Raw genomic sequence first — 12,673 nt, forward strand, 5'->3', positions numbered from 1 at the left:
TAGAACAGCTAAAAAGAAAAGAAATCATGGCCACAACAAATGCTAGTGAGGAAGCAGAAAAAACAGATCTCTCACACTGCTGGTGGGGATGTAAGATTGTATAACCCCTATGAAAAGTAACTTGTTAATTTCTTAAAAAACAGAAGAAAAAAAAACAAAGCATAAAATCTGGTTACCATATTATACAACAATCACACTCCTGGATTTTTATCCCAGAGAGATAATTATGTCCACCCAAAACCTATAAGTGATTATTCATAGCAACTTAATTTCTAATAGCCTGAAACTGGAACCAACCTTAATGTCCTATGACAGGTGAATGGTTAAACAAACTGTGGTGCATGCATACCATGAAATATTACTTAACAATGTAAAAGAACAAATTGTTGATAATCACAACTACTTGGATAGATCTTTTTAAAAAATACATATTTTTTTATTGACTTCAGAGAGGAAGGGGAGGGAGGGAGAGAGATACAAACATCAATGATGAGAGAGAATCATTGATTGGCTGCCTCTTGCACACACCCTACTGGGGATCAAGCCTGCAACCTGGGCATGTGCCCTTGACTTGAATCGAACCCTGGACCCTTCAGTCTGCAGGCTGATGCTCTATCCACTGAGCTAAACCAGGTAGGAAGAAGATCTTAAAGGCATTATGCAGAATGTAAAGAGAAAAAAAAAACAGTCAATATCAAAAGGTGACAATTTTTTTACTCTAATAATACAACACTCTAGAAATGACACAATTAGAGAGATGAAGATCAAATTAGTGATCAATAGTGATTGCTGGCGGCTAAGGCATGATGGAGACAAGCCACTAGGCATGCCTATAAGGGGGAGTACTAGGGATGATGATGAACGAATGGTTCTGTATCTTGATTACTGTGGAGGTTACACAAACCTGCATATGTAGTAAAATAGCATAAAACTCCACTCATTGTGTCAACGTCAGTTTCTTGTTTTTTATATTGTACTATAGTATTGTAGGCTGTAACCATTAGTGGGAACTTGGTGAAGGCTGTAAGGGAATCCTAGACTATCTTAGTAACTTGCTGGAATCTATAACTATCCAAAATCTAAAGTTAAATCTACTTTATTATATTTTTAGAAAATAATTGATGCTTACTCATTATAGCTAGAATTACTTTTTAAAGATGATCACCTCCAAATGTAAGGCTTTATAATTTTGTTTTTAAATAAACTTTTTCATGTTATTAAGCAAAGAGACAAGAGTATTCTAATAAAACTGATTTACAAGGTTTTGTAGGGCAATCTATCTCTGTTTATGTATAAGGCACTTATCTCTTGGTTGGAATTATTAACATGTAGCTCCATATGAAAAACTATTTTATCGTGAGCTGGCTAGATCATTGTAGAACTTCATGTGTTACAAATTACAATGTTCCCAGAATGTACAAGTAAATATTAAAGCCATCATTTAAAAGCAAAAGGTGTTTTATTCCTACACATTTTCTGTTTGTTTTCATCACAGCCAGTAGTTGTTCAAACATCAAGTGCGTATGGATAACACCAGAGAAACTGATTTGCTCGTACAACTGCAGCCCAACGTTTGTCGAACAGCCATGCCAACATTTCCATCACTCCGAGTGGCTGCCCCACAGACTGCCTAGGGAATGGTTCTGCAGCCCAGTGCTGACTGTGTGCCTGTCAGTGAATCACTTAGCAACTGAAGCTCAGGTTGGTCCTTTATAGTGTGAAGGCAACATCACACACTCTATCCTGGCTCCTGGGTGATGTTTGTTGTAAAAATAAATGATATCCGTCAAAGCACTGGGATAGTGTAGAATCGCATCCCTCTGTAAAATTAACTATCCAAGAGGTTCCTCCATTAACTACTTACCTTGTAAGTGGGATGCTTTATTATTTGAACAAAACTGTTTTAGGTACAATTATTTATCCCAATGTTTATGAGAGTAGCAAAGAAGCTTTATGGGTTTCTTAGGAAAACAGTAAAAGGGTCATGGAAAATTTAAAGTAAGCCGGGAAAAGAGAGATGAAACGTGATAGAAGGAAGGCAAGGTTGACATGGTTTGGATGATTTCAGTGAAAAGATCTATTCCAACCACTGCGTGCTTCATGAAATGCCCAAGAAATAATGAATTCTTGAACACTTAGCTGTGTGAGGCACTCTGAGAGGTACTAACTTTGAGATGAAACCCCACGAGTTGCCTCTTCTCATTGGCTCACAGTCAACAAAAGACATGCAAATGATGGCTGGTTACAGATTATTTAGCAATTAGTATGAATGTTTTAATTTGTGCGATGAAATATGCTCAGGGGCACTAGGAACACTCCTCATGGCCCTAACTTAGCCTTGCTGTGCCAGGAAAGAACCGGATTGCCTCAAAAATCAGCCAGCTAACCAATTTCTATGTAGTATTTCCTAGCTAAGGCTCACTTTAATGTCTTCATTTGTCATCCTCTGTATGAAAACAGTTAAGCTTTATAGAAGAAACTATTAGGTGTTTAAAACCCGCACGCACCCTAACAGTCTTCATAGTTCCATCAAGTTCAGCACTTCAAACAAAGGCTAAGGCAGTCATTGTACCTCAGGATATTTATTGAATATTATGGACGAAATGTTTTAAATCAAAATGGTCAACTACTTTCACTACATTCTCACCATTCCGGCTAAATATTTATTCTCATAACAAAGGTTTATGGAGCCCATAAACTAGGCTGGGAGCCGCAGATATAGCAATAAATGATCAGCAGTTTGTCTTTAAAGATCTCGGTCTAACTGGGGGAGATGGGGAAGGGAAAGAATGATTTTCACACGTGGAAACGGTGTGGAGAATTTAGGGGAGAGCTCTCTGTTCAGGATGAATCTTATCCTTGGAAATTGTCAGAGGGTAGCAAAATGTCATTATTCAACAACTGCTTTTTTAGTTCAAAGACTTTCTGAAGAAGAAACACAATTTTAAAATTTCCTCTTTTGAGCTAGGCACTTGGTTTTATGGAAATAGACTATTGTAGTTACAAGAATGTATTTCTTATAACTTTAGAGACAAATGTCATTTTTGATGAACATTTAAATAAATAAATAAATAACTAGTAGAGCAAGAGGCTATTAAACATATGAATTAACAGCTAATACTTTAAATAAAATGGGAATATATCCAAATGGTAAGACAGCACTGATGATTTTAGGAATTAAGAGAGAAGTAGTTCTCCCCACATTTCATAAAAGAACAAGTTCAGCTTTGCCCCAATTGACCCAGGTTTCAATTCAAGGGCAGAAGGATCATGAGCCAAAAGGATTTTGCATGAAGTCCACAGTGAAAGTGTGACATATTCCATCTGGTCAACTTTCAACATATATTTTAAAGCCTATTTAAACATTGTGGATTTTTTAAATTTATGGTTACTCACTTCTCTATCTGATGATCTAGCTGTTACTAATTAAAAACTTATAATTAAATTAAAAATATAGAATTATCAATCTAGAAAAATAGAAAATAAAAGAGTTGACTTTGATTTTTCAAAATAACAAAGGGCAGAATAAAAATGAATTCGTTCTGCCCTTATACCTTGATGCATAATAAGAGATTGAGGGGACAAACTCAATGAAATTAAAGGGCAAGATTCTTAAAATGAATGGGCATATTTATTTGCCCAGCATGCATAATGACATTTTTGCACCCTCAGGAATTAGAGGTCATGGAAAACAAATAAAAACACCTGGGATTGAAAAAGAACAGAATTATTTTCTAAGTAATGAGAACATTTATAGCCAAGATAATAGCATGATTTTATTGTTGTACTTCAAAGAGTATTAAATAAATTCTGACAAAAGTCATCCTATCACATCCTATTACCATAATTAAATGTTGTAAGGGTTCTTTACATGTCTTTGAAGCCTTCAGAAATTTCTAGTGCTGACTAAAGAGGTAACTGGACATCTCTAATTTGTTAACTGAATAAATATATCTCTATAATTGGGGAGGGAGGAGAAAGAAGATATAGAATCATCGATTGCATGATTCCACTTGAAATGTGAAATATTATTGTAGTTATGGCTGAAAATAGAAATAAGGCTTAAAGTTAGATCTTGATTTAAATATGTTCTCTTCCATGTGCTATTTTCACAATTCTTTGGTTAGTCACAAATTCTCTGGGTAGCAGTTTTCCTACTTGTAAAATGGTTTATTGAAGCTTATCACTTCCTTTCTAGGCACTGGGCAGGCTGGCCACAAGTTAATCTTCATATGCTAACTCATTCCTACAGCCCACTAACAACCTGGGTAACACAACATTGCTCAAAGTACACAAGCAAAACACCTATATACAATTCTGTATTAAACACATATAACTGTTAGTAAATGAGAAGAAACTTTAAGGAGGGAAATGTTCACAGATGCCTCTTGGTTCAGTGTAAGCTCCAGAGCTGTCTACTCAATGAGCTTTAGAATCCCTTTCTTTTGGGGTCTGAGAATGAAAGTCAATTATCTGTCTTGTGGTCCTGGTCAATTACGGTGGCAGCTACTGGGACTGGAGTTTCTGGGCTGCTAGGTTGGACTGGCCACAGCTGGCTCGACCTATGTTTAGTGGCACCCATGACAAGGAGAGTTCAGCTCACATGTAGAAGGCCTTGGCCAACTTCTGCATCTCCCCAAGGAGGGAGTGAGCATGCTGAATGTGTCCCACCAAGAGCATGAGAGACCCAAGTTCGTCATTTACTCCCATCTCCACATCATGTCCAAGCCGTTTCCCTGGGGAGACGGTAATCAAACTCTGTTTCATAGTGCTCAAGGGAATGGGCTTCCAACCAGCTGTGAAGATGAATAAAGAGAACCTGGTCCACTACACAGGTCCTTCCATCCCTATGCTCATAACGGGAGGTGGCTTAGAAAAATAACTTAGATGGATCATGAGAAAAAAAAATTCGCCTTGTTATTTTACAAGACTGGTCATACAGGACTGAACTATTATACTTGCTCCACTGATTGGGTTAAACTTAACCCTATGTTTCTATATTTAGCATTATGATTCTGTCATTTTAGTATCAGCATAAATTCCTTATCTGGCTCAGAAGTGTGTGTGTGTGTGTGTGTGTGTGTGTGTGTCTATATATCTATATCTATCTATATCTATATCTATATCTATATCTATATCTATATCTATATCTATATCTATATCTATCTATATCTATATATATTTGGGCATTCATATTCTCAGTTAAGTTGAAAAGTTGTAAGTCAAAGAAAAGTAAGTAGAAGAAAGAAAATAAATAGAAAATTAAGTAGAGGAAAGAAAAAATAAATGTGAAAAGAACAGGAGGTAATTTAAAAAAATATCAACGACACCAAAAGATAATAATGTTAAGATAATATCAGAGTGTGTTTCCAATGTGGCTCAGTGGTTGAGCATTGACCTATGAACCAGGAGATCAAGGTTCGGTTCCTGGTTAGGACACATGCTCCAGTTATGGCTTGATCCCCATTTATGTGGTTTGTAGCTGGTCAATGATTCTCTCCCACTATCAATGTTTCTATTTCTCTCTCCCTCTCCCTTCCTCTCTGAAATCAATAAAAATATATTAGAAAAACAAAACAAGTCAGGGCAAATGCCTGGGTTGTGGTCTCTGTTCCCAGTAGGGGGCATGCAGGAGGCAGGCAATTAATGATTCTCCCTCATGATTGATGTTTCTATCTCCCTCTCCCTTCCTCTCTGGAATCAATAAACTATTAAAAAACAAAACAAAACACTTTACAAAAAGAGATAGCATCAGAATGTAAAAAAACAAAACAAAAACAAAATCTACCAAGAGGTTATTCTTATCTTAAGAATTAACAATAATAATTATTTATTGGTAGATGAGGAAAATGTTGCTAAAACAAAAATACATAATTTGCTTCACTCTCTCCAAAGATAATTTGAATTGAAGGCTAGAAACAATAATTAAACTAGAAAAAAAACAAACAAGAGAAAATAAGAAGATAAAGAATTATTTGAGTTGTTAGGGTAAAGCATGGCAAATCTGACAAAATTTCAAAATGGGGAGGGGTGATCTAAAACAATAATAAAAATAAAACAGCAATATTTGAGTGCAAATTTATACTACATCTGTCATCTCTACATTTGTCATCTCTTTATGCTGGTCCTGCATAATTTTTTTTTTTTTTTTTTTTTTACAAGAAGTAAAGTAGTATTGCTCAAAATTTACTATGCAGTCTATGAAAAACTCTATAAATGCCAAAACTATTTCATGAGGCAGAGGAGATGGTGTTGAAATTCTGAATAGAAATGATTTATACTTAGCATTTCTCTGGCATTAGAGAAATGATTGGAATTTTTTCTTTAATTAAAACTGTCAGCATGGAAGGATTTAAGGATGATCAGAACAAATCCAACCAGCGAGCTTCATTAGCCAAGAAAGTTACAGGAAAAGTAAAAGGCACTTTTGACTAGTGTTATATGAAAAGGGTCTACGTATTAGGAATATTTGGTAGAGTTATAAACATACTGAATCTAATTGTTAGCAGAATGTTGGAAAACTCTTCAACTAAATTTCCACATACCAGTAGTTTGATGATTAAAGTAATTGAAATACCATTTTTCTCTAGTCTTTTTCTGAGTATGAAGAAATATATTTTAAAGAGCTGTAATTTAAGAAAATTACTCAGGTTCTGGTCAAGATGGCTGTGTAGATAAACATGGTATTTGGAACCTTCCACAACCATATCAAAATTATATATAAAAAAAAATTAAGGACCCACCATCATAACCACCTGATTGAGACTTGTGGCAGGGGCTGGAAAGCTGAATGGGCTATTCCCACACTCATATATGGCGGTTAAAAATCAGGAGGGATATCTCAGCTACAGAGGTCCCCCTTAAGAAATGAGGGGTCCTAACCCCACCTCAGAACCCCCAGCCCAGAATTCTGAAACTGGGAAGAGAAGTCTCCATTACTTCTGCCTGTAAAAACCAGCAGGGATTGTGGCTGAGTGAGATGGAGGGTTGCTGGAGTCCATGGTAATTCCTCTTAAAAGGTCCATGGACAGACTTCCTTGGACTCACTCCTTCTGAGCTCCAGCACTGAGACAAATGTTCCAAAGGCACCAGGGTCATAAGAGGTGGAACTGAATTTCCTGGCAAGATCTGGAGGGGCAGCTTTCTCCCAGACAGAGTGCTGACACAGGCCATTGTTCCTTTGCTGAGCCACTCCCACAGAACCAGCAGGTGGGCACCACATGTGAGTCATCACCAACCCTGGCTAACACTGTTCACCTCACCCTGGTAATTCTCTGAGACCCTAATCCACTCAACTTGAGGCCTGCCTTTGCCTTTTACAGTGGCTTTTCCATACAGATTACCTCTCTTGTCTCATGCTTCAGACTTTTCTAAAATCTCTCAAACAAGCAGCATATGGCTTTTGAATACCCTTACCTCTTATTAAGTGGCCTATGGCCTGGCACTAACAATAGCTGGCCTTGGTTAGCAAATTCATAACTTTTTTTCTTACCTTTCTTTATAATTATAATAAAACTCATTAATATCCTATTTCCATTTTCATTTATTTTTATAATTTTCATCAATATTATATTGTAAAATTAATTTTCTATCCTTGATATTTTCCGACTTAGTATATAAAATGTAACTATGGAAATCATTGTATATTTTAATGAGACAGATGGCATATATTATAGCTTGTTTTATTTACACTGATTACACTGAGTCTATCCATCCATCAATCATCTTTTTATACATGTTGATGTTCATTTCTGTCTCACACAGAAATACATAGTTATGAGAGTGAATATAAAATTTAATGACTATTGGATTATAATTCACTCTGCTGATATTTCTTCCATGATTTTGAGCCTCCTAGATACAAAGTTCTAGAAAACAAATTCAGCCATTTTGTAATAGGAATATTACAATAATAGAAATATTCCCTGAGTTTCTAATAGCTATTTTTATTTTAACAGAAAAATAATCTATGTTTTTAATAAGAAATATAAGCAAACATGAATTAATAACATATCTGCACATTTTTTCATTTCTCACTGGAATACTAAAAAAAATGTGGACATTGCTCTAAATGTGCATGTTTGGAGACAAAAACAAGGATATCTAGCAGGACTGTATCTTTTCTCCACTGTGCTCAGTGAACAAAGAGCCAATACAATATAATTTGTATTTGGAGATTCAACACTTTGGAACATTAATCCTCTGCCAATTCTAGTCATTTGCTAAGTCTTTACAATTAAAGTCATGCCTTCAGTATGTTGATTCTCTAGAAACTAGAGAAGATTTCAGGCTCTAAGCAACTTTTGATCCATGAATAATCTTATACATGCCAATTGCTTCCAAAATTGTAAGAGTTTCTTCAGTTTTATGAGGTTTTATTTTTGTGCTGCTGTCCTGAGAGAAATCATTTTTAGTGCTTTCATTACCTTCCCTGACACTGTAAATATTTCTTTCTGTAAATGATATCTGCTCATTTGCTTTTTAGAATATCCTATTGGGGAGAAAAAAAATCCATAGCTTATCTCTGAAGTCCTGCCAGTTGGTAGCCGTGTGCCTGGGAAATTAGGATGGCTTTGTTGATTAGTTCACAAGATGCCAGACAAGTTGATTCTGGATGTGCTAAAGTTCTTATAAATGTACATACATCTACTTATGGATTTTCATTAATGAAAATATACTGAAACTCATATATAAATACACTACCATTTCAGGCTTATATTAATTATATACTACATTGAGAACTTATATAATTATTATATTAAACTGGAGGCCCGATGCATGAAATTTATACATAGTGGGGGGAGTGGGGGTTCCTCAGCCCAGTCTGCATCCTCTCATAATCCAGGGCTGCTGGATCCCAACTGCTCACCTGCCTACCTTTCTAATTTCCCCTAACCACTTTTGCCTGCCACCCTGATCACCCCCTAACCACTCCCCTGCCAGCCTGATTGATGCCTAACTGCTCCCCTGCCAGACTGATTGCCCCTAACTGCCCTCCCCTGCAGACTTGATCACCCCCGACTGCCCTCCCTTGCAGGCCTGATCACCCACAACTGCCCTCATTTGCAGACTTGGTCCCTCCCAACTGACCTCCCCTGCTGACCATCTTGTGGAAGCAATCCTGTGTCCACTTGGGGGCAGTCATCTTGTGGGTTGGAGTGATGGTCAATTTGCATATTACTCTTTCATTAGATAGGATAGAGGTCTGGTGTATGGGTGGGGGACAGCTGGTTTGCCCTGAAGGGTGTCCCAGATCAGGGTGGATGTTCCCTTGGGGCATGGGGCAGCCTGGGCCAGGGGCCTGTGGTGGTTTGCAGGCAAACCATGCCCCCCAACTACCCAAGGGGAGGCCCTAGTATCTGGGATTTATTTATCTTCAATAATTGAAACTTTGTAGCCTTGAGCAGAGACCAGGGCTATGGGAGCTTGGCTTCCGCCATTGTGGGAGAAACCCAGCCTCCAGCTTGCTCCATGGCCACAGCCATCTTGGTTGGTTTAATTTGCATACTCACTCCTGATTGGCTGGTGGGTGTGGCTTGTGGGAATAGCAGAGGTACAGTCAATTTGCATGTTACTCTTTTTTTTTTACATTTTTTAAATTAAATTATTATCTGTGTACATATTTTAACATTGCCCCCCCCTTCCCATACATACCCTCCCTCCCCAGAGTTTTGTGTCCATTGGTTGTACTTATATGCATGTATACAAGTCCTTCGGTTGATCTATTATCTCCCCCAGATCTCCCTACCCTATCTCCTGTAATTTGACAGTCTGCTTGTTGCTTTACTGTCTCTATATCTATCTTTTGGTTCATCAGTTTATAATGTTCTTTATTATCCATAAATGAGTGAGGTCATGTGGTGTTTCTCTTTCATTGACTGGCTTATTTCACTCAGCATGATGTTCTCCAATTCCATCCAGGTTGCTGCAAATTATGAGAATTCCTTCTTTTTTATGGCAGCATGTTACTCTTTTGTTAGATAGGATATTCCACATTAGGATTTTCATTTTACACTGAGAGAAACTGAGGCAGGTCCTTATATAAATGGAAATATTCATACTATGTGTTAGGCCCTCATGAGAGAGAATATCTGATTAATATATGTTCAAACAGGAGCAACTTATTCTAATGGAATATTAGAATGAATCCATATGGTTTCTGTAATGGATACTGTGGTGGTGCTTTTCCATACCCTCTCTTTATTGAGGGCTCACAGCTTCCTCACTGGAAATTGTTCCTGACTTCAAGGAACTCCCTGCCCAGGGCTGCACCCCTTTCCAGAGGACATGATTCAGCTAGCGACCTGCTAAAGTGGGAGAGAAATGCCCAGCCACAGCCTTGTCTGGAACAACTCAGAAGGCTATGCCTGCTCCAGAAATCCCTGTAGGCTGAGCTGAGGCTTCATTAGCCTTTTTCTCTGCCCTATCCAGCCTCCCTCACTGCCCTGTGGGTGAGAACTTCCCAATTAGTTACCTCACTGTGTATCTCACGAGGTACTGCCATACAACCCAAGAGAAGAAAATTTATAAACCTTTTTGTTTGCAACACTTTATAGGGAGTACTCATTAAGAAATTAGTTCAAAGACAACACCAAACACAAAGCGCCAAACATGTTTTGTTCCTTTTCCATTAATGATTTTTATCATGTAAAAGGTAAGGCTAATCCGTTAGTTATTTTTCTTTAAGTTTACTAATGGATGTTGAGAAGACTTTTTCAATAGTTTAATTGTCCGAGGCTGGTACAAAGACACAAAGAAGGCACCTGACATTCTAAGAGTAAAAGCAATGGGTGTCTACACCCATGGCAGCTCACCTACCTCAGCTCCCTCATCTTTCCTCTCAGCCCTCCATTCTAGCCTTTTAAGCAGAAACTGAAAGATAGGAATGGCAAGCTTTGGTTTAGTGAGAGACTGCCATAGCTTTCCCCAAACTTCCATCTCCCCTGGAGCTCCAAGAGAACCCCTTGCAATGATCAAAGAGAAGAGGTTGGATTCTCATTCAACAGGACATTTTGGTGATAAGCCTGCTGCTGGGCCTTCAATGCCTTGAAGTGGAAGGAGGGGTGGGAGAGGTTAACAGAAGTTGAGTCAGAAGGGATTTTCTGTATTGAAGACTGATTTTGTCATGAAGAGACTGCTGAGGGAAATGACACATACTCTTTTAAAAAGCCAGCAGGGGGACAGCAGCCACACAGACAGGAAAATTGGAAAAATTTCAATAATCAACACAAAAGAACTTTAACACCATCAATTAAGTAATAGATAGCTACCTCCTCCCCTGCCTCCCCTCCTATTCCCCCCTCCCGCCCCAATTCTCCTCTGAACACCAACATACTGAAGAAAGAATACCCAAGAGAACAGAAGCATGGAGGAAGCATATAAAAGTAAGCCATGGTCTCTACCTAGTGCAAGTACATGAGTCAGGGAGGGAGGCTAATGGGGAGGATTCGTGATGAATTGGATAAGTGTCTAAAGCTTTATACTGTGTGAACTGTAGTACTAATATCTTAAAGAGCTTAGGAATCTATGAAATCTGCCTAAGAGGTTTTAAAATAATAGGAAGTAGGGTTCAGACATAGCACAGTAAAAGGTAATGATTGGAGAAACAATGTGTCCACCTCCTTAGTAAAAATGTTCAGGAACTAGTTATATTTCATTTCTGTCAATATGGGAGAAATGTTAGCCAACTACATTGGCGATGACTGCCTTCATTTAAAAGTTTACTGACTATTTGACAAAATACACTAACAGAAGGACCAATTTCTGTTTGCTAAATAAATTTTCAGGTATGTGTCTTTACTTTTATTTTCAAATTTTCATATGCTCGCACGAAAAAAAAGTATGATAATAGCATAATCTTGAGTTAAAGTCCACAGAGAAATGATGACTCCACTTACACAAATAAAAAGTGCACAATTATGTATGCACTTGGTCCTGGTGTATGCAAATAAAAAGTGCATTTTTATATATGTTTTCTATATTTACATAGCGTTTTTCTTTCTGAAGTTTAAAATTAGAGATTAGCAGTGATTAACAGTGGTTACTAGGATTACTGGGGAGGGAAGTGAGACCAAATATATATATACACAAACAATAAAAAAATATATATATGGTAGGAAAATAAATATATGGTAGGAAAATAAAGTCAAAAGTCTGAATTAATTAGTCAGGCAGAGGACTCTTCTGCATGCAGGTCTCTTCAGAGATTAGTGAACGTTTCATGACTTTATAATTGCTAAAGATACCAATTAAGAATGGACTCATTGAGCATATAAATGAAAATCCAATAAGAAACCATGCTAGACAGTTTATTAACTCCATAGTGGTCCATGTTCATTCCTATTTGCTTCTTGCCTCCTGTTTACATTTGTTTTCACATAAGTTAATGTTGTAGATGTGGTGTTTGGACACTGGCTAATTTCTTTTTAAAAATATATTTTATTGATTTTTTACAGAGAGGAAGAGAGAGGGATAGAGTTAGAAACATCAATAAGGGAGAATCATTGATCAGCTGCCTCTTGCACACCCCCTACTGGGGATGTGACCGCAACCAAGGTAATTGCCCTGGACCAGAATCAAACCTGGGACCTTTCAGTCCGCAGGCGGATGCTCTATCCACCGAGCCATACCGGTTTCTGCATTGGCTAATTTCTGAATCCCTATATTTAAAACA

At 37.6% G+C, this 12,673-nt stretch overlaps 1 protein-coding gene across 5 annotated transcripts in view; it reads right to left on the bottom strand.

The window, feature by feature from the left end:
• NKAIN2 (sodium/potassium transporting ATPase interacting 2) overlaps positions 1-12,673 on the bottom strand; it is a gene marked incomplete at its 3' end in the record, with an annotated part of 734,130 nt that overhangs the window by 342,040 nt on the left and 379,417 nt on the right. The gene's annotated exons all lie outside the window — the stretch shown is intronic.

This window comes from Pipistrellus hanaki (genome assembly GCF_964339955.1).
Source record: "Pipistrellus hanaki genome assembly, chromosome: 7".
Classification (NCBI taxonomy): Eukaryota; Metazoa; Chordata; class Mammalia; order Chiroptera; family Vespertilionidae; genus Pipistrellus; species Pipistrellus hanaki.